This window comes from Pseudopodoces humilis, chromosome 21 (genome assembly GCF_049639895.1).
Source record: "Pseudopodoces humilis isolate 2021_Gansu_Grassland_sample_001 chromosome 21, ASM4963989v1, whole genome shotgun sequence".
Taxonomy (NCBI): domain Eukaryota; kingdom Metazoa; phylum Chordata; class Aves; order Passeriformes; family Paridae; genus Pseudopodoces; species Pseudopodoces humilis.
Genome location: NC_142220.1, coordinates 4050408 through 4071693, shown reverse-complemented (window position 1 = coordinate 4071693; position 21286 = coordinate 4050408). Strand labels below are relative to the sequence as shown.

General features: G+C 45.6%; 1 non-coding gene across 1 annotated transcript; it reads left to right on the top strand.

The window, feature by feature from the left end:
* Window positions 1-72, top strand: TRNAT-CGU (transfer RNA threonine (anticodon CGU)). The gene has a single exon. It is a non-coding gene; the product is annotated as a tRNA-Thr (tRNA).
* The last annotated feature ends 21214 nt before the right edge of the window (window positions 73-21286 follow it).

The following is a 21286-nucleotide window of genomic DNA, read 5'->3' as shown; positions in this document are numbered from 1 at the left end:
GGCGCGGTGGCCAAGTGGTAAGGCGTCGGTCTCGTAAACCGAAGATCGCGGGTTCGAACCCCGTCCGTGCCTGCCGAGGCAGCGCGGTGCGCTGGCAGCCCCACCGCGGGGAGGCCGCGGACGCCGCCTCGTTTGCGGCTCATTTTTGCTCTCAGTGTTGGAGATCCGGCCCCGGAGCCCCGCGACGAAGCTGCGGATCAGGGAGCAAGTTCCACCGTGCGGCCGGCCGGGTGTCCCCGACACCCGCGTATCTGGGCTGCAGAACGGGTTGAGAGCCCGCGGGTGGTATCGCGCTGCCCGTGGATGAGCATCCCCCGGTGTCCCTGCCAGCACCCTGCATCCAGAAACACTCCTGCAGAGGACACTTCTCGGAGTTTTGCCTAGGGACCCGTGTCCTGAACTGAGTGAATCGCAGCAAAAACAAAGCAGATGTTTGCGCTGTGATGCCGCAGGGGAAGTGTTGGGTGCACTCGGGTGTGAGGAGTCTTCTTGCTTTTCTGTAGGAGCTGGGTTTGATGTACTTCTCACAGATAGGCCCAATCTGGAATAAGCAAGTGCTTAGTGCAGTTACAATCAGACAACTGGTAAGGTTGGACAAACTGTGCAAGATCATCGAGTCCAACCATTAACCCAGCTCTGCCATGTTCACTAAACCATGTCTTCAACTGCCACATCCATGTCTTTAACCCCTTCGGAGATTCCACCACTTCTCAGGGCAGCCTGTTCCAATGTCTGACCACCCTTTTTGTGAGATTGTACCATTTACACCAGAATTCAGCCTGATTGCTTGGTTCTTAATCTATCAGTCTGTGCAAACATACACTTACACGTGAGGGCATTTCTGCTGCCTCTGTATAACATCACTTTGGTTGTTCCAGACAGCTTAAAATATGTAAAGAGTAGAGTCATTGTATTGCAAAATCAGCAATAGCCAGATATCTGGGTAGAGCAGAGGAGCCTCTTCCAGACAGCTTGCTGCTTCCTTTGATGCTTAAGAAAAAGCTAGTTTTGCTGTTTCCTGTGCCTCACTTGGCCTGGACCTGGCTGGGCAGGGGGCTGTTTGCCTTTCTCAGCAGGGGCTGGAAGTGTGAATGCATGAGGTGTTTGGGGAGGTCTGCACAAAATGGTTGTGCAGGATGTTATTAGCAAGCCACAAAACAAGCCATAGTACGTTTTGATATAAAAACAGGAAATGCAGTTTAGAACTTGTTTAGAAAAATGCAGAGACTATTTTACTTGCAAAATAGAGTGCTGTCAAAATCCCATCACCTTTGTTGGAGGCTTTTGAGGAAGAAAGTTCCAGCTTTGAAACACCCTATTTTGATTTATTTTTTTCCCTCCCTACAGCAGCAGAATGTCAAACCAAAATGTTTCTACTGGTTCAAAAGCCATCTTATGGCTTTTGCAGAGATTCTTAGAATTCTGTGGGTTTGTTTCTGGTCGAAACCAGTTGTGAAACTGAGGTTCTCCCTGAAGCAGGTTTCCCATCCTGTAAACTTGAGAAGTCAGGTCCTGCCCAAACGTGTGCCACGAAGCCAGGACTGTGAACCAGGCATTTTAATAAAGCTCTGGCATCGCTGTTCTCTGTGGCCATAACACATTCAGGCAGCTCACCAGTTGCTTAACTTCAGTCTGTGGAACTGGAATATTCCCTTCTAGCTCCCAGGTGTCTGTGAGGAAGGTCCTTCACAGGCTCCATGCTGAAATCCCAGGGAGAGGCCCATGGGAGAGCCTTGTGAATCTGCTCGCTTCTGGAACAGCACACCTGGAACAATAAGACCGAATCCTTTCTGTTCAGGAACAGGCAGTTCTGTGTGTACCATCCTGCCCTTGTTGTTGTCTTCAGGGCAGGGATGTGTTGGGCAGATCACGTGTTTGCTCACCTCCCAAATTCCCACCCCCTCTTCTTACTCACTCAGGCAATAAATTTGATTTTGGCTTTAATTAATAGCTAAAGTCCTGAAGTGCCAGCCAATGAACTTTAATCAAGACATTTATGATCTGATCATAGCTGTGCTGGAGATGGGTTTGGCTTGGGGTTTTTTGTGAGTTGAGGAAAGAATAGTTTATTTTGGATGCAAGTCTTGACTGAAAACATAAAAATTTTTAGATGGCCCTTTTGAGTTGCTTTAAGATCTTTGATTTTTTTTTCCCAGAAAATACTGAGCTGCCTTGCTCTGAATATAACACCTCTATGAAATGAGGAGCTATTAAATGAGGATTAAAATGAGGCCCCTTTTAATTACCCAATAAAAACATATTACAAATAATGTACTTAAAAGATGTGTTACTGCTGAAAATCTTGGCTGTATTTAAATACAGAATTCCCTGACCTCTCTGGCTTGACAAACCAGTTATTCAGAACCCAGACATTTTCCTAACTGCTTTAAAATAAATGTAAAAATTAATCAATTTTAACAGTATTTCTTGTAAACTTTCAATTTTAGCACTATTTCTGGGTTATGTACTTTTGAGAGGCTGGCAGAAAATGTTTGCTTTTGTAAGGTAAGAAGTGAATGGGGACTAAAAATAATGGGGTTTGTTTGGATTATAATAACATTTTCAATGCTTTGCAACTCTCCCGAGTTGCATCCTCCCTTGGGTCAAACTTCAGCAACCAAAACCCAGTGTGTTGGGAACACGGCAGGCGCTGAGTGTGGGTCAGAAATAGCAGTGAGATCATTGGAAAGCCTTGCTCTGACCTTGCTGTGTGGAGCCAGGCAGGGGGATTGTCCCAAAGGCTGGGCAGACCCGCTTCTCCCATTAATAATGTGTTGGATTTGTTTCCCACCTCTCCTGCTTTTTAGTTCATCCTTCCATGGGATGGCTGGAACCTTAAAAAAAAAGGGGTGGGGCAGGGGGAGAGAGGAAAAAAATGAGCCGCCCAAGCTCTGAAACCTTGACCTTGGAAAGAAAAGGCCTGTGCTGAGTTGTGCAAACAGAGCGTGGTGTGCCAGGGGTGACCAGTCCGAGCCAGCTGGGCCATGAGCCGGGCACAGTTCCCCTCCCATTGTGGGGGGCTGTCCCAGCAGCCCAGACCCCTCTTTGTGAGGTGAACACCAGGACCAGGGTGGAGGATGCTCCATGTCCTCAGTCTCAAACCACAACATTTTACAGGTTGGGCAACTAAACATACAAAATGTTTTATAAAGCTGCCAGTGCCAGTGAGACCACCCCAAACTGGGCAGGAGGCAGTGAGCTCAGATGAGGCAGGAGAACAGTATTTGCAGCATTGTCTGAGTCCCAAATATATGGCAGAGTAAATTAACCCATGAGTAACCAAACCCCAAACTGTAGAAATCTTCGCATGGCTACAGCAATGTGATTCCCATTTCTATTATGCCTGGAATTTAATGGAGTGCTGAAGTTTGACCAAAAGGCATTTCTTGTGTCAAAATGAAAAATTACAGATCAAAAGGGTGACTTTGCAGACAAACATATTGATCTGAAGCCTGGGTGACACAGACTTCCTGGAAGACAGCCCAGAAGCATGTCTGTGTTTAAAGTCAAATGGCTGTAGCCTTTTACCACTGATGAATAAAAAATGTTTTTGTCTGCATGCCAAAGGCTCCAGCAGAAACAGAAATTACTCGATTTGTTCTGCAAGAGGAGCAGGTATGTGTTTGTGAATAGTAATCCATTGAATGCTGCAGAATTCAGTTATTTAAAAAATGACAGTGAGATAAGAAATAAGATTTTTTTTCCCCCTTGAAAACTCTGTTCATAGCACTATAGGAAAGGCAGAGAGAATCCTTATTCCGTGTTTAAGGGGCAGAATTACTGGTGTCCCCTTCTCTAGAAATGTGAGGGGAGCAGTTGTGAAGTTCCCCTGTGAGGAGCCCAGTTGTATTTTTGCTTTGGTACAGGAGTAGCAACCCTTACACAGGTCCCTGAGGTTGCTACAGTTATCTGTATTCCCACCTGACCAGGATGGATGGAGGCCCAGCACAGCAACGCTGCTGCTCCTCTAGGAGCCAGGGGCACCAGTGGGAATGACAGCTGCAGGATTTTGTGAATGAGCTCCAAGGAGAGGGAGTGGGAATCCTGCTGTGCTGGTGTAGTGCAGAGCAGCACTCAGCTTCCCAAGAGAACCTGTGAAACAGGTTTTAGATTAAAAAAGCGGTGCTGAATAGCAGCTACTGCTTCTGGGGAGCCCAGAAAATGCCAGCTGACACTCCAGGCAGCGTGTCTCAAATGAGATGCAATCATGCAGGGAGGGAGGAGCAAAATGGATGGATGGGAGATTACTAATCCCTTCTTTGCAGCTGTTTAACCACAACAGCACAGGACCTACTGCTCACAGAAGCCCTGCTCTTCTCCCTGACTCCCTCTCAGGTACTTTGTCATGTTCCCAGCTGTAAACTATATGAAAAAAAAAAATTAAAAATAGTATCAGAGCCTAGGCCTGGAAGGTTTGTGTGAAGGGTTCTCCTTATCTGTGTACGCTCTTGCCTTTACCACTAAATGAAGTTCACTGCACTGAGCTAGCTGTTGCAGGATGAAGAGCAGTAACATGAGTGTAGCTTTTATTGTGATCATCTTTCTGTAAATTGGGAAAAAAATTCTATTTGAGCTGATGAAATTATATATTTGGAAATGCAGTGCCATGGGAGCAGAGTCAGGTGTTGGATTAATATAGCAATAGGACAAGAGGAAATGGCCTCAAGTTGCACCAGAGAGGGCTTAGATTGTATGGTAGGAAAAATTTCTTCACCAAAAGGGTGCCAAGCCTTGGAGAGAGCTGCCCAGGGAAGTAGTTGAGTCACACTCCCTGATGGGATTTAAAAGATGTGTTGCTTAGGGACATGGCTTAGAGGTGGACTTAACAGTTCTGGGTTAATGTTGGACTCTGAAAGGTCTTTTCCAACCTAAGCAATTCTCTGAATCTTATGGAGAGGAATTGCCTTTGCATTCTGCACAGTACAGCTGCACAGGCCTGGTGATTACAGGGACAAAGCCAGGCTCTGAGGCCAGCCTGAGGTATCAGGTCAGTGCAAAAGCTTCGGCAGCAAACAGGACAAGAGACAAAGGGCACACAATGAAGCACAGGAGGTTCCATTTGAACATAAGGAAACAGTTTTCCAAGTGAGCAGGACTAAAGCTGGAACAGGTTGTGAAGCCTCCATCCTTGGAGAAATTCAAAAGCCATCCAGACACAGTGATGGGCAGCCTTCTTTAGGTGACCCTGCTTGAGCAGGGGGTGGGACCAGGTGACCTCCAGAGGTTCAGCCCCAGCTATTCTGTAAAACTCCTTTGCTTCTGAAGTTTTACTGTTTGCTGTGCCTAAAGGACATGGGGCCAAACCATCCTCTGCACTAAGAGCAGTGGCTGCCTCAGAGGGTGCTCCCTGGGGCTGTGCCTTGCCAGCTCATTTGTGGCAGTGGTGCTTCAAACTAGTGCTGAGTTGGTACAATCACCCAAGTTAAAGAATTTAAACTGTATATGAATTCAAGGCAAGGACAATCTAATATAGAATGTAATGTTTACTGTCTTTGAAGAAGCTGTAATAAACTTAGACAGGATGCTTAAGCAAGAGATGGAGCAATCAGCTGGCCTTGCAAGTATGTCAGAGGGTCCTTGAGAGCCTGAATCTTGTCTGTGTTATTGCTGGGCATTGTGGCCATCTATTGAACCCAGATGGTTACAGGAGTTCTATGGCATTGTACAGTTTGCACTGTCACAGCCTTATTGGGACTGTGAGGATTACGCATTTGGATCAGTGGAATTTCTGTCACTAATTTCGCAGGGATTGTACCTAAGTTTGAACACAGATTTCAGCATAGGAAAAGGAAAGCAGGAGGTGTGTAAGGTTCTACTGATGTAGCTGGGTTTAAAGCCTCATTTCATACTCACAGGGTATAGATAGGAGGACTCATACTGTGGCAGCACCTTTAATTATAGGAAAGCAACTTGTACAGTCCTGTGATCACTGCCCCTCTCAGCAGTCACTGCAATGTCTCAGTGCCTGTGCAAGACCTGCACAATGAGAAATGAGCTCCAAGTCTGAGCCCGGTCCCTTTGAGACTTGCTTGGGCTGAATTCTTGACTCCTGTCCTTTCATCACTCTGGGCCCAACTGAAAGAGTACTTGTGAGCTACCAAATATAGAATGTGCACAGCCTATTTCACAACAACTTGCAAATGCTGGAGTGGATTTCATGGACTGAAGCCCCTCAGGGAGGGAGCATTACAGTAAATAATGTTAGTGCATTTGTTTAATCCCTGGGGATTGGGGAACGTAGGATTAAAGTGGGCTAAGGGGATTTCCCCATTGACAGCTGCTCCACAGTGCACAAACACACACACACACAAATTTTTTTTATGTAACTTGTTCAGGCCCAAAGAATTTAAACTGCATATGGCCCTGACCATTATTTCCACATCTGGTTACACATATCTGTCTCCCCCAGTAATTGTCTTTAATAGACACAATTGGGGATGAGGTAGTTGTACTAAGAAGAGACAGAGCTCTGTGTTTGAACAGGAAACCATTATTTCTGAGCTTAATCTTAGCTCATTACTTCTGTGATTTTCTTCTTTTACCAATATATGCACACATGCTTAAATACAAAGGCCAAATTTTTGGTAGGGCATTCCTCTTGAATTAATGATTTGCCAGAGGTTCTTTGGACAGGCAGAGCCTTGGCCAGTGAACAGAGAACCAGAGCATGTCTGAGCAGTGACAGGAGGCTGCAGCTCACTGGTGTTACATGGGTGCTCTGAGGTGAACCACCAGGTTCTAGTAAAGATCTCAGGGGAGGGACTGCAGTTTCCTATGCATCCTTAATGAGCCTGGCTGCTGGTGTTGCTGCACAGGTACACGGGATGAGGTCAGCTCCTGGCACTATGTCATATTTGCACATTTCTGAACTTTTAATCACAAACTTGCTATTCCTACTGTTCCAATTAAAAAAAAATAAAATCTGACCCCGGTCTCTGGCATGGATTCATATTCTCAGGTGAAGAGCAGTGAATTTCATCCTGTGCCATCAGTGGATTTCAACTATTTCTATCATTACACTGTGTTCAAGTTTAATGTCTTAGACAATCCAGTCTCTTTCTCAACAAGGTCAGATGCTGAAATACAAAGTTGTTGGTTACAAGTTTTTCTTGCTTACATGCTGCTTAGTGTCACACATGGAAGTTAACAAATCAGTGGATCTACTGGCAGAGAAAGGTACTGCATAAGCACAGGCAGGATTGAGACAGACTCAGATTAATGCGTGTATTCATTCAACTGGACCAAGCAGCATCCACAGGGTCTGTGTCCCACTCAGCAGCAGGCAGAGCAGTCTCCCACCCACATGAAAAATCCCTCCTGACTTCAGAGGTTTCATACCAGACTTCCACTTTGTGAACACCTCTAAAGAAACTACTCCATCTGGTTTGTGGCTCTTGTGAAAATGTTTTCTTTTCTTCCAAAGAAGGCTATTTTCAGAAGTGACAGAATCTGTTGTTCCGTAGTTATTGTTCTGGGCTATTGCTGGTCAAATGTTATTAATATATTAGCCTTTTGGCTGCCAAACAGCTTGAAACAAACTGGTTATGTTTATTTTTAGAATTGTGTAAGTTGTGATGCTTTACAACTTGATATGCTTGTGATTACATCTGAGCTCTATGCAGAGCTAATCCTCTTCCCAGCTCCCATCCAGGCAGGGTGTGTACTCATGCATTCCCTGTGCATGGATTCTGCACACTACGAAGGGCAGCCAGCAGGTATTCGTGAGAGGAGATGAAGTCCTAAGACCTGACCTTCTCAGTTATGGAAGCACCTCCTTCCAAGTGAAGACTTGCCTGAAATATGCCTTATCCTGTTACTACCACAGGGCTGCCAGGGGCATCAGTGGAAGTGGGAACAGGCTGCCAGCAGCTGAGCACGTCCCGTGGGATCAGGCTCCCTGCAGAAGAGCTCCTGCTGGGCAAAAATGTGTGAAAGTCTTGCTCTGCTCTCATGAAAATTAAGAGGTGCTTCACATCAGTACTAGTGGGGGCCAGGTCAAGACAAGAGGCAACATGTTTTGAGGCTGCTGAAAATAGCAAATTAAGCAGTTGGTCAGGACATCAGAGAAATAATGTGCCATCAGCTCAGTTAGGGAGGAACTCCATTCCCTGGCTCATGCTCTTCCGTCCATACACATACATACATTTTTTGCTGTGAATTTGTTGTTCTCAGAATTGTTCTGTGATGTTTTGAGCAGCTACATGATAGAGACCGAGCAAAAACAAAGTATTTAAAAAAAATTAAAAAATGAGAGTATGAGATAACTTTCAGATGTAACTTGCATCCTGTAAGAGTAGTAGTCTCTTATTTAATAAAACCTATTGAGGCCTTTTCTTCTTCAACCCAAGTGATTTCTACAGCATCTATTCCCTTCACCAGAGAAAAGGTTAGTGTCTTTTACACCTTTTTGGGAAGTTTTAATTTGTACCACACTCTCTAGGCATCATCTCTTCAGAATCCTTCCAGATGGTCAAGAAATTCTTCATTTCTCTACCTTCTGTCAGAATGTCTAATTTTCAAAAGGCTCATAGAGCGCTGTCCTTCTTCCAACCTTTTCGCCCATGGTCCAAGATTCAGTTTGCATTCTACTATCAGTTTTAAACAACATGTTCCTTGACTCTACATATTCATCAGGCTTCCAGCCAAGGAACACGTTCTTCTGTGTAGGGGATGGCTTCACAGTCTTGATCGAGAGCAGTTCCGTGGTAGCTCAGTTCAAGTTCTCTCTCTGGCGTTCCATCCGTGCAGGCCAGGTAGTGTCACTTGCCACATCCATAACGATGCATACACAGGGCTGCCTTGTCTTCAGTATACATATAGGAAAAAAATGTGGCATCGATGACAGAGAGGTGCATTGGGTGCTGAACCCAAAAATTTAAAAGATGAGGCCTCTGGCTGTTAGCTTTGTTTTTCTCATGCATGAGCACACAATTATATAATGCATGAACACAAAATTACCACATGCATGAAGGCACAATAATGTCGTGCATGAGCACACAATTGCCTCGTGCATGAGCACACAATTACCTCATGCATGAGCACATAATTATGTCACACATGAGTACACACTTACGTCACACAGGAACACACAATTACATAATGCATGAGCACAGAAGTCATTCCAAAAGAAGCTAAAAACTTTTCAGGTCCTTGCGGCATTTTCTTAAAACACATTTACAACTGAGTGTATCGTAATGAAATGACACAATCTATCTACACACGGTACAGCTGTGCCCAGGTGTTCTCAGTCATAGAGGTGTATTCACCCAGCTTTACTGGAGATGTAAATGAAGAGACTTGGCACGCATGGAAGGGTAGAGGATGTCCTTTAACATATCTGTGATACAGATAAGGTGTCCGTGCCCACTTCAAGGTGCGCAGGGACATATAGGGAGCAGTGCAGGGAACTGTGCAGGGAGACATGCGAGGAGTGCACAGGGAAATCTGCAGGGAACAGTGCAGGGAGCCGTGTGGGGAGATACGCACAGAGCAGCGCAGGGAGATGTAGGGCGAGATATGCAGGGAGAAGCGCAGGGAGATGCCAGCCGCGAGCAGCCTCGTTGCGTGCGGGGTGCGGAGCGGGTGTCGCCGCCGGGCGATGCCGGGGTGGCCGCACGCTTTGTCCCCCCGGGCCCGGCTCGCCCCTCTCCGCGCAGCGCCGGGAGCGGCCGGCAGGGGGCGCGCCGCCCCCTCGGTGCGCGGGGCCGCGGGGCTGCCCCGGCGGGAGGAGCGCGGGGAAGGGCGGGAGCGGCCGGGGCTGCGCGGGGCGCGGCGGCCGCTCCGGACCGCGGACCCTCCGCCTGCCCCTTGCGGAGCCGGCCGTGCCGGCGGGGCGTCGCGGAGGGTAGCGGGTGGGGAGGGCAGTCCGGGAGAGCTGGCGGAGCCGCCGGGCCGGGCTGCGGCGGGAGCTGCCCGGCGCAGGGGTGGGGACTGGCCGCTTCCTTAAACGGCGCGGGAGCGGCGGAGCGAGCCCGCACCGCCCCGGTGCGCCGGGCCGCGCTGACCCTCCCGGGACGCGGCCGCAACACGTGGAGCGAACTTTTGAGGGACGCGTGTCTGCGCCGGACGGGAGCCCCGCCGCCCGGGATCGCAACGCTGCACGGAGCAGCTCGTCTCTCTCCGGTTTGATGGCTTTGGGTGTTGGATTTTGGCTTTTTTTAATTAATGGGGGGTTTTTTTCTGCTGCTTTTGGGTGGTTTTGGTATTTTCCCCCTCTTTCCCCTACTTCTCTGGTGCTCTTTTGTCGGGACACTTGAATCTCGCTGGGGCAAACGCCGCGTTTGAAAAGCCGAGAGAAATATTGCAACGTCCCTTGTGGCAACGCGTTTTATTTATTTATTTTTAATTTTGCCTTTTGCAAGGGCAAAGAGGAAGGGTAGGAAAAAAACCCATCGTGATCAATACCGACTTAAATACCCATCTGCGAGCCACCGGGCTGCGGGAGGCAGGAGAGGGGAGCGCGGCCGCCCGCCCGCCGCCGCTCCCCGCTTAGCTGTAGCTCAGCCCGAGCCCTTCCCGTGCAGATTCCCGAGGACCTGCGGCTCTGGGCGGGGAGGCGGCCGCAGGGGCCCGCGAGCCCCTTTCCCGTGTCCCCCCTACTCACAGCAGGTAACGGAGGGGCTGGAGATTTTCTGTCCGTTTGGTGTTTTCGCTCCCGTCTCTCCGCGCACGAAGTTCCCGCAGGAGCGGGATCGGCACTGCCGAGTCACGATGGGCGTCGGGGCCCGGCCCGAGGTGCGGAGCTGGCTCCGGGAGCCGGGACCGGGACAGCTTTCAAGTTCGGGGAGGGGACGGCGCGGATCGCTGCCTCCCCCGGCCGGGGGAACGATCCCGCTCCGGCGGGGTCCCCGATGGCCCCGGGGCGGGGGCTCTGCGCTGGCGGTGGGCACCGGCCAGAAAAAGGGGTTCAATTCAAGATAGCGGTGAGCAGTGGTCGCCTGCGCCTGATGGGCGAGCTGAGGGCTGGGTCTTTGCGGGCGAGATGAGAGGTTCATGTCTTCAACTGGCCTACAAAGTCCCAGTTCTCGGCTCCCGGGACCTGCCGGGCGCGCAGCGGGCGAAGACGGAGCGCGGCGGCGCTGCTGGCGCTGCCCGGGGCCGCTCGGGCGGGGCGCGGGGCCCGGCCCGAGCGGCTCGGCTCGGGGGCACGGCGGGCGCTGCTCGGGCGGCCCTCGGGGACCGCGGCTTGCCCGGCGCCGGGGCCGGCGGGTGTCCCGGCTCCCCGCGGGCAGAGAACGGAGCTGGTTCTCCGCGAACCGTAAGTGCATTTTGTGTCTTTCTGCTTCGGAAAGGGCCTTAAATGTGGGCGTCCTACCGGTGCTGACGGCCATCCCTTCGGCTTCGCGGCGGCCCGGACCGGCTGTGCCCGGCCCTGCCTTGGCGCGGAGCGAGCGCTGGGTTTCGCTCCCACAGGACCATGTGCATCCTTCCCTCCCCTTTCACTTTCAAAAAACACATCTGTTTTCTTTTTCCTTTTTTTTTCTTTTTTCTTTTTTTTTTTTTTCCTTTTTAAACAAATCTAGTCACATCCATATAGAGCACCGGGAATTCTCTTAGTCACCTAAGCGCTTTTACCACCCAGCATTCCGGAGTTCCTTATTATTTGTTGGATTTCGATTCGGCACACTGCATGTCTGCAGACACTGGTTTGTGCTCCTTCTTTGGGCAGAGTGTATATACAACTCTGGGTGTGTATATTACTCTTGGCTTGTATAGCGTCATATTTATAACTTCTGTGCCCTTCTGCATTATGTTACATTACGTTTTCAGTTCTTAGAATTATTTTGAGGGTCCTCATAATTTTTTGATTTATGTAGAGATGTTTTTATTTGTCTCTTGTAAAAAAGTCAATGATATTGACCTCCAGTAAAGAAAAAGGTCAAGTGGCAACAGTATTCTCATGGCTAAAGTCTATAAAAGCAAATGGAAAATTAAAATCTTCCTGTGTGTTTTTTTGAGCCACTTTGAATTTAATTTTTTGATATAGCATTGCAGGAGTCTACATTCTGTATATGTATACACAGACTCACATAACTTTTATGCTCTGTTCTCGTGAAATTTTTACGAGCAAACTCGGTTTTCAGCACAATTTTCCGTAGCAATTGCCCATGAAAAATAACAATGTTATTTCTTTTGGAATTAAGAGAAATTTACAAATGCTCTTACAGAACTCTGCGTATTTTATTCTCTTTCGGCCCTTTATATCCAAACACTTGTGTACAGCACACTAACATGTATTAACAGCTATTGCTCTGACACATGTCAGGACATACAGACCTTGACAGATCAGAATAATCTCCTCTGTGTGGTCCCTCAGGTGCTTCTTTTGACTTGGGGGACAGTGGATGCAGTCAGATCTTACTTGGGCCTGTTCTCTTCATGAACCTATTCTGGTTGGGAGCTTTCTTTGAAACCAAAATTTCAAGGAAAACTTTTTGCACGTTTCTTTTCCCTATATGCCGGTTTTTCCAAAGAACTCAGTCTAGTGGCCACAAAAGGAAAACGACGTGAAAGTAAGGAATAAATACAAAGATACTGTTACCTGTTTAGGACAGAACCCCCTGGAGCCCACTCTGCCGTGTATTTGCAGCCGTCTTCTCCCTGCAGATCTGTAGCCCTTAACGAAATTAATCTGCAGTGAAATCACAGAAATCTGATTCTAATCATCCTCCCTGGAACAAGTCAGCATTACAAGAAGACAAGCATAGTGTAAAAATACTTTAGGCATGCGAAGCCGTATCATTAACATTAAAACCTGATGGTGTGAAAGGGGGACGGGGAACAGATTCCTGTGCCTCCTCAGCCCGCTCCTTCCAACTTGTGCAACTTATTAGGCATCTCTGGCAAGCAGGATTTCTGTTGGTTGTGTTGCTGGTGAGGCTTCTGGACTTGCTGGTGGGCTAATGTGAAGTTTTCCCTTTAATATGAGAGTTTCTTAACTGTGCTGTTCTTTGTGAAGCCGGGTAAACAGCTGAGTTTAGCTTTTGTCAGGTTTAACATAATCTGGATTTTTTTTTTTTTTTCCCCAGCAACAATTGGTTTCTTCCTGCCTTTAAGTAGCTCTGGCAGGTTTTGTCCTCCTGAAACCTATTTTGGAGCACTATACAGCATAATTTGAGTTACTACCTTTTTGTTTGAGTGCACCAGTCAAGATTCAGTGGAAGTCTGGCTTCTGTAGAGAGTGAGTGCTCAGTATTTTATGGTCACAAGGGTTGTTAAATGTGTACCTTTGAGCTTCCAACTCCCTAGTCACTTGTAGACTTTTTTTTTTTTTCCTTAATGGCATTTGCCAAGGTGAAAGGACACATTTTTTTAAGCAATATTCATCTGTTTGCACTAGTGTGGATATAGTTGTCTATAGCTACAAGAACTCTGTTGACAGACTGGCTGGTACTAGGAATGTGGGTTTTTGTCCATTCATCTACATTATTAGGATTATTTAGATTGTAGCCACACACACTGCATTGACAGGCACTTTCCAACTTCTGTCTGTGCCCCAAAGAACATACACTACAGTGCAGATGTATTTCTCACCATCTGGTTTACACTGTGGAGTTTAAACATTCTCTCTGAATTAAAGTTCAGGCTGGAAGGGAACATTCCCTCATGCCCCAAATGACTTTTTGTGGGTCAAATTACCAAGTAAAAATATTTTATTTTTAAATAATATTGCTCTGAAGACTAAGTTGGGGGTAGACCATGGTTTAGCACTTTCCAAATGCTAAAGAAGATGGTTCAAGCTTCTGCTGCAAGTTGTGGACAAGCTCTTAAATTATTGTTTTAGCTCTGAGGCTTTCATAATGTTCTGTGCTCTTTGGGATGCAGATTCAATTATTCCCCCCTCCCCAGTTAATAATGGGGCTTTGTTTTATTTTCACTTACAAACTTTATGCCTCTCTTGCTAATCTTTCTGTGTGTACAAATATGCTTTCTTTGTCAGTCAGACTTGGCAATACTTAGGCCACACTAAACTAGTTGTGGGCAGTACAGCAAGGCTTTCTATTTATCAGGGCCTTTCTGGGGAAGTTTATTATACTGTAGGGGTGACATTTTCAGCTTTCTGAAAGAGTTGGTAAATATTTGGCAGGTTTTACTCCTTCAGGAAAAAAAAAAGGCCATATTTTATCTGTGATAAGGCCTGAAAAAAAACTATCTAGGCATTAAGGTTTGAGTTGTCAGGCAGAAGGGTGGGGTTCATGCAGGATATTCTTTCAATTGCCCTGAGTGAAGTCAAATGTTTGCCTGCAATTTAAGAACCACTGTTCCTCTATGTTTGCAAATAGAGACCTTCAAGCAAGGGCTGTATTTTAAGTTGCAGGAGGGCACAGGGCAGAGCAAGCCTGTGGTGTCTGGGTTACAGATATGTGTAATCAGGGGCAGCTTGGAGTCAGATCGTGCCTGGGATCTGCTCTCTTGTTCAGTACAGACCTTTCATAGAATCCTGGACGTGCTTGTGTTAGAGCCTTGCACCCATAGAGAGGACTGAACCTCACAGGAGTGCAGCAGTGAGTGTGTGCCCAGCTTGCAGACACTTTTTCCTCCACTCTTGGCTCCCATCTGCAGATGGCAAATGCTGAGCTTGGGCTGTGCTTGGTGCCAGCTCCCGCTCCAGGCCAGCTCTTCAGCACACAGAGGCAAACCAGACAGGGAAGGGAATGTGCTTCTCCCTTCCCACTGCTGGCCTACTTGAGAAAACCAGCTTCTACTGATTTCATCACTTCCCTAAGGACCCAAAAGAGCCAGGTCCCAGAGGGGAGGGGAAGAGGGTAGGAGAGTCTGGGAGAGGCTGCAGGATGGCTGGTGCTGGCCCACAGGTGACGACACACCTCCGAGGCTTTGGCTCCTTGCCACGGTCCGAGTGACATCTCTGTCAAAGGTAAATTGGTGGCACCTGTGTGACTTTGCCAAAGCAAAGACACTTCGCTGTCTCCTTTTGCTAGTGTGATCCTGGCTTGGTAGAGGGGCTTCTCTAGGGCTCGGGAGGGTCGATGTAATGGTACTACCAGGAGGCTTACAACAGCTCAGATCCCACAGAGGGGAGTGTCTGATTGCTGGGGTAGGGAAACCCTTCCTTGCTGAAGGCAGAATAGCTCTTTCAGATCCCTTCACCCATGGCTTGGTGTGAGCCAGCAGCAGTGTGGAAAAGAAATCATGTGGCTGCAGACTGAAGAAAATGAGCCAGACTGATGCTGGTCTGGGGACAGCTTCCCCTTCCCAACTCATGGGCTTTGGATTCATGACACATTTCTTTAGCACTAAAGAATCAAAACATTTCCAAGAGATTGATTTTGGATAGACTTCCTGAATTTTATTTGGATCTTGGTGGCCTGTGAGTTTATGAGGCTGTTGGGTTTTCCTTTCTGTGGCAGCAGGCAGCAGGCCTTTGATCTTTGTGTCCTTTGGGAGAAAGTCCTTCATAGTGTCCCTGATGTCCACGTGGGTAGATGATGTGTCCACATTTGCAAGATTTCAGTATTTTCCCAATACAGATTTGTTAATGACACCATTTATAGGTCCAGGACTGGAGTTGTGATTCCTAGATCATGCCCAATGGAATTTTCCATTATTATTATTATTATTATTATTATTATTACAAAGCATGCCACCTGACAGAGGCTTTGGAGTCCTGCTCAGTCAGTTACTGTGCAGAACTTGGCCAGATGTGGGCCCATGGAGCAATGCCCACTGCTCTGGGTGGGATTCTGAGGAGGAAACATCACCTGAACTGTCTGTCTGAAAGGTTCAGTCCTGGATGTCTGGAGGCAGGGCAGGATCTCTTCCCATCCTTTTCCTGGTGAAATCTGATGAAAAAAAATAGTGACATTCCAGTTCTCACAACTGGTTTGAATTTCTATAAATGCACTTCACTTTTTTCTTTTTTTCTTTTGCTGTTCCAAGTGTGGAATTTCCTCAAACTATAAAATTTGAAAGCAGATTTGATTCAACAAAATCTCTCTGCATGATAACTTTTAAAGTATGGCAAGGAACTCAATTTAAAACACTAATTCGATCAGCAGGCTGTAGGAACTAATCTACAGTGGCCCAAAGGCCTGCTAAAATTAGTCATGGTTTTATGTTTTTGGAAAAAAACTCTTTAGGGGTGGCTCTGTTGTTACAAAGAACAAGGCTTTTGAGTATATGACTGTAGGTAGGGTTAAATTCAAATATGCAAGTGCAGTAGTTTAAGGAATAAATTCCAGAAGCTGTTTAAGGCTCAGCTGCATTACAGAGTGACGATCAGGTTGGGTTAGTCAGAACTGCCATAGACTGTAACATCTGGAATAGTATCACATTTCCCCAAAGTGGAATTTTCTTTAGGAACAGCAGCAATTGCTGATATTTGAGAGGGTGGAGCCAGCAGCAACCTACAAATGGCTGGAAAATGAATTAAGAATTTATAGAGTGAAATATTGAGACTTTGTCAGGAATCATGATTTTGATTATGATCTCTTGTTTAAAGCATCAGCTAATTCTGAGAACTGGGGCTTTCCAGGCTGCAGGGATTGGTTGGACAGTTTCAGCCGCAGCCAGAACTCGGCTCATTGGCACTTGGCTTTTTAGTCTTTTGATGAATTCCAGTGAAACAAGTTGTGGCAAACTGATTTGCAGCTTTGGAGCCAGAATATGCATGAAAAATCTTGTATGAAATATGAAAGCTTGTTTTGTAAAGAATTTTATTGTAGTTCAGTTAAAATATGCTTGATTTAAAACTGTAAATGCTATTTTGATTTTTTAAAGAAAGATAAAGGTTTCCTCAGTTCTTGCATTATGGGTGTATTTTACACTTGAAGGATACTATAAAAGACTTGAAGTCTCAGTTGCGTTTAAAGTATTTTTTATTAAAAAATCTGCTTTGACTACAGAGATATTTTGTATAATTGTGACTTCATCTGTTAATTTTGAAGGAACTATTTCTGAAGAAGGAAAACTTTCCCATGCAAATAACAGTTGTACGGAACAAGAAACAGAAAGGTGCTTAATCACAAATGAGCTCATCCATTTTAATTTACCTTGGACCATGACAGCAAAAAAATAATGTCGTTCAGAAAAAAAACCCCTAATCAGATATTCATCAGATATTTATCCAATTTTTCCATCTTGTGGTTTATTCAGCAGTTAATGATGTTTTACATCAAGCTTTCAATACATTAATAATGTCTGCTGCTGTATGCACCCCAAAACCAACCTGAATCTACATTTTAGAAACAATCTAAATGAAGGGATGTTTTAAACAATTTCACTGAACAGTAAAATTCAACTGAGTAACTTAAGCTAAATTTCTTAAATCTGAGTCAGTAAAGAGCTCCCAAAATGTCACGCACAATAGATTGTAACAAAGGAGCAGAACTTCCCCAAATCTTTGCACGGTGTTTGTTACTGCAACTCAAAGTGCTACTCTGAGGTTACAATTACTTTACTCCAAGTCCCAGCCTAAATTTAGCTCCAGGATTCACATACTGCACTCACTTCATTGGAAGAGTTTGGTTCTCTTGCAGCATATTTGAGCTAGTTTTGCATCTCCTTGGGGAATAAATTACAGTCTGAATGAGAACATTCACATGTATTTATGGCATTAATGCTCTGTGCAGTCGGAGGGGGCTGTGTGCAGTCAGCCTTTAAAACTAATACTATTTCTAGCCCCCTTCTAGAGCTTCATTTAATTTCTGTATCAATGGCTATCAAGGGCAGTAAGAAACAATGAAACATTTTTTTTTCTGACACTGTTTCTTTGCAAACATAGCAATAAGTTTCTCACTTTAGAATTTCCATAGAGTGAACTCTTTCTCCACCCAAGGCCAGCCCCATGTGAGTAACTGCACTTGTATAGCGAGTTGTTTCACATGCCCCAAATAAAAATGGGGGCATAAAAATAAATCCAGAGTAAGGAAGATGCTTATGAGCCAGTTTAAGGTGTTATGTAATACTAGTTATATAAAGTTTTGGATGTCTTTATACTTTTAAGGTATTATTGCCTTCAAAAAGAACATAAACTGCAATTTAATTTCAAAACATTTGATAGTAGTTTTGTCTTAAAATACATAAATTTGGCTTGTAGATGTGGCTACATCACAGAATGAATTTACAGCTCTCCAAAGAAACAGCAGGTGTGCCCAGTGCTAAATAAAACATCTCCTGTAAGCCAGCAGAGATGTCCTGATCTGCACCAGCCCAGGATTTGTCCCATGCTCTAATTTTGGTGACGGGTAATGTTTTCAGACAAACAGTCACAAGCACACTATCATTTTATAGCACTATGCTCAGAACTGTTAGGAAATTCTAATACTTTCAAACCATCTATAACTTTGAAGTGTGTTTTCCAAACAGAAATATTTTATAACTGGTCATCTATCAGTGTTACATTAATGCCAGATTAGTTGTTTGCAGGCAGAAAGCAGTGTTTCAGTGCTCAGAAGTACATCCAAAGAGGCTGTTACAAAGTGCAGTGTGAGCTCTGCTCCAGGGTGGTGTGGATGGGATTATAACCCCTGAACTGGTGGGCTGCAAATACAAGGGTTTCTTTGAAACCCGTGGTCAGGATCTTGTGCTACCTGTGCTTCTCTTGCCTGTGGCCTGTGCAGTGCACAGGAGGTGAACGGAATCAGTCACCAGGCTGAGCTCTTCCTCTCTTGTCTCCTGTCCCACTTGAGTAAATTCACACCCAGAAGGAAACGCTTTAGTCTGGGTGAAGGAAATGTGGTACATCCCAATACAGCCTCCAGAAATAGTCTCCCACCTGAATGATTTCCACAGCAACTGATGATTTTACTTTTAATGAAATTTGCTATTACTTCACTCTTCCAGGCATGGCTTTGAATGTAAGCAGCGCTGCTGAGCTATTACTTGACAGCCAGAAGCCTCTTGTTCATTAGAAGTATTTTTAAAGGGATTGAATTTTCCCTTTTGCCAAGCATTTCTTGTGCCCCGTGCAGTACTGAAGGGCAGTCATGAACCTGGACACTCGTAGAGCTGATAAATTATAACATCTCATTCTCACTGAAGTATCTCATTAGAAGTACCTGGCAAAATGATTCCTAATTCACCCAATATGGAGTTCAGTTAACTTCATCAGTCTAAACAGTGGGTCCTTGGTCTGGACTTCTCCTCAAGGCAGAGGAAAGGGGGAGATGGCTCCAGGGTCAGGGTGTCTCACTGGATGAGTTAATACTTGAGGCTGGGAGACAGCTCTCACTGTGCTCATCAGGAAGTGTGTACAATCAGTTTTGAGTCACAGATGTGAAGGCTCACTAGCAACTGATGCAATTAAAAAGGTTTTTAATCACATATTTCAGTTAACTCAGAGACTTGCTTGATGGCTTTGGTATGAGACATATGAGAGGTCTAAAACTTGTAGATGAGAAGCTCCACCTGTAACAGGGGACTGGAGGTCCCAGTGGTGGCTGGGCACTGAGCACCCTCAGGCACCAGCACCAGGGTGTGCCTGCAGCATCCAGCTGTTCTGTATGTTGCTGTAACTTTCTTTCAGTCTCTGTGACAGGTGAATTGCATTTCTTTAACCTATTCTTATGGCTCTAAACTACTAGCAATTTTAAGGACACCTAGCTCAGCTTCACGTTGCCAACTCCTATCTAGTTTAATTAATGACATTCAGCAAATGATTGGGGGTGTCCTGTGACTTGCTGCTGTAAGGAGCTTCTGGATATATAGAGTCAGACTACAAAACCAGTGAGCATTCTCCACAGTTATCAGTGGTTATGAACCTGCACCTGGCCAATCTGTTCCATTTGAAAAAAACCATTTCAGAGCTACCTCTAAGAAGTAATGCTGAAATGAGAGGGAAAAGTCATGTAAATTCTCCCACACCTGCAGCACTAAGTCTGGGATCCCCAGTAATGTAAACTTCATTTTCTGTGCAAGATTTTACCACTTTTAGTACAAAAAAAAAGCTTAAACTTACAACAAAAGACCAACATCTTAAGCAGAAAGCAATATAGTTTAAAAGCTCGAGGTCAATGTATTAGTGCTTCAAGAAGAGTGAGTGCACCTGGGCTTGGCCTGCTGTCTCTCTGGGAACTGTGGGGTTTTTAATCTTCTCTGTTGTGCCTCAGAATCCAAAATAGACACTTTTCATGAATGCACAGCAAGGAACAGCATGTGATGGGATTAGTGATGAGGCGAAGCCAAAACACTTATCAATTATTGTATCTGTTTACTTCTTCAAAGAAGGCTCCCTTCAGAGGCACGTGCCTCCTCGCTTGTAACCAAACCCTCTCTGCTCTCCCTCGCTTGTTGAAAATTGATTTGCACATGCTTTGCTCCAGTGGAAGTCTCTTGGCTTGTCCCTGTGAAATGTCACTGCTGGTGGGTGTAGCTGGGCGTGGGTGTTCCCTGCCCTTGGGATGCTGGCACTGCACATGGGTCACACGCCTGCCTCGAGGAGTGGCTCTGTCCGGTCCATCCAGGCTCCCTGAGCACCACAAAAGGGGCAGTTGTGTCTTTAAAAAAAAATAATGGAGCTTTCAGGTCCCAGGGACTGGACACAATTTGACTTTGCTAAATTATTATGAACTAGGAATAAGTCTTTGCTGGAAAGGTGGAAAAGCACAGTGAAAAAAATCCCCAGGATCATGTAAGCTGTGGCTAATAAAATGTGAATTTACGTGACCACCCATAGCTGATGCACATTTTATGCTTGACTTCTTCCATGCGATGAGTCCACTGCTAGCAGGGGCAATAGTTTTAATTATATGCTCCATATTTTTTTAGGACTTTGTACACTGCTCAGACATAAGGGAACCAATCCACAAAGTGTGCAAATGAAATGAATCTAAGTTCTTACCTGAAGCAGTATCCAGGCAAAGTAAAAAACTAAGCCAAATGCTTTTTAAAAACTTGTAAATTACAATAATTAGCTCATGTTTCAATGCTAATACATTCTGGCCCATATACATAGTATTGTAATGCTCATAATCAGCATTGGTGCAAAAATGGGGAGAATAAGTCCTAATTTGTAGTTTTTTAAAAAAGTCAGAAACTGGACTGTGTGTGAATTCTTTGGAGTGTATGAGCAAAGGAATATTCTTATATTCTTTCCACTTATTTGACCTCAAAGAACTGGTAAATGGGAGAGCACCAGAACACCTGATAGATCCACCTAAAGCTCCAGGTCAGTAGCATGCTTAAGCACATGTTTAACTTAAAGCATACAATTAATCACATCCCCTGTCCACGGAGTAATTAAACTTGTGCTTATGTACTTTGTACAGCACAGTACCAGCCTGCAGGCGTTCTCTGAATAATACTGTGCCTGAGAAAGTGGTGAATCAGA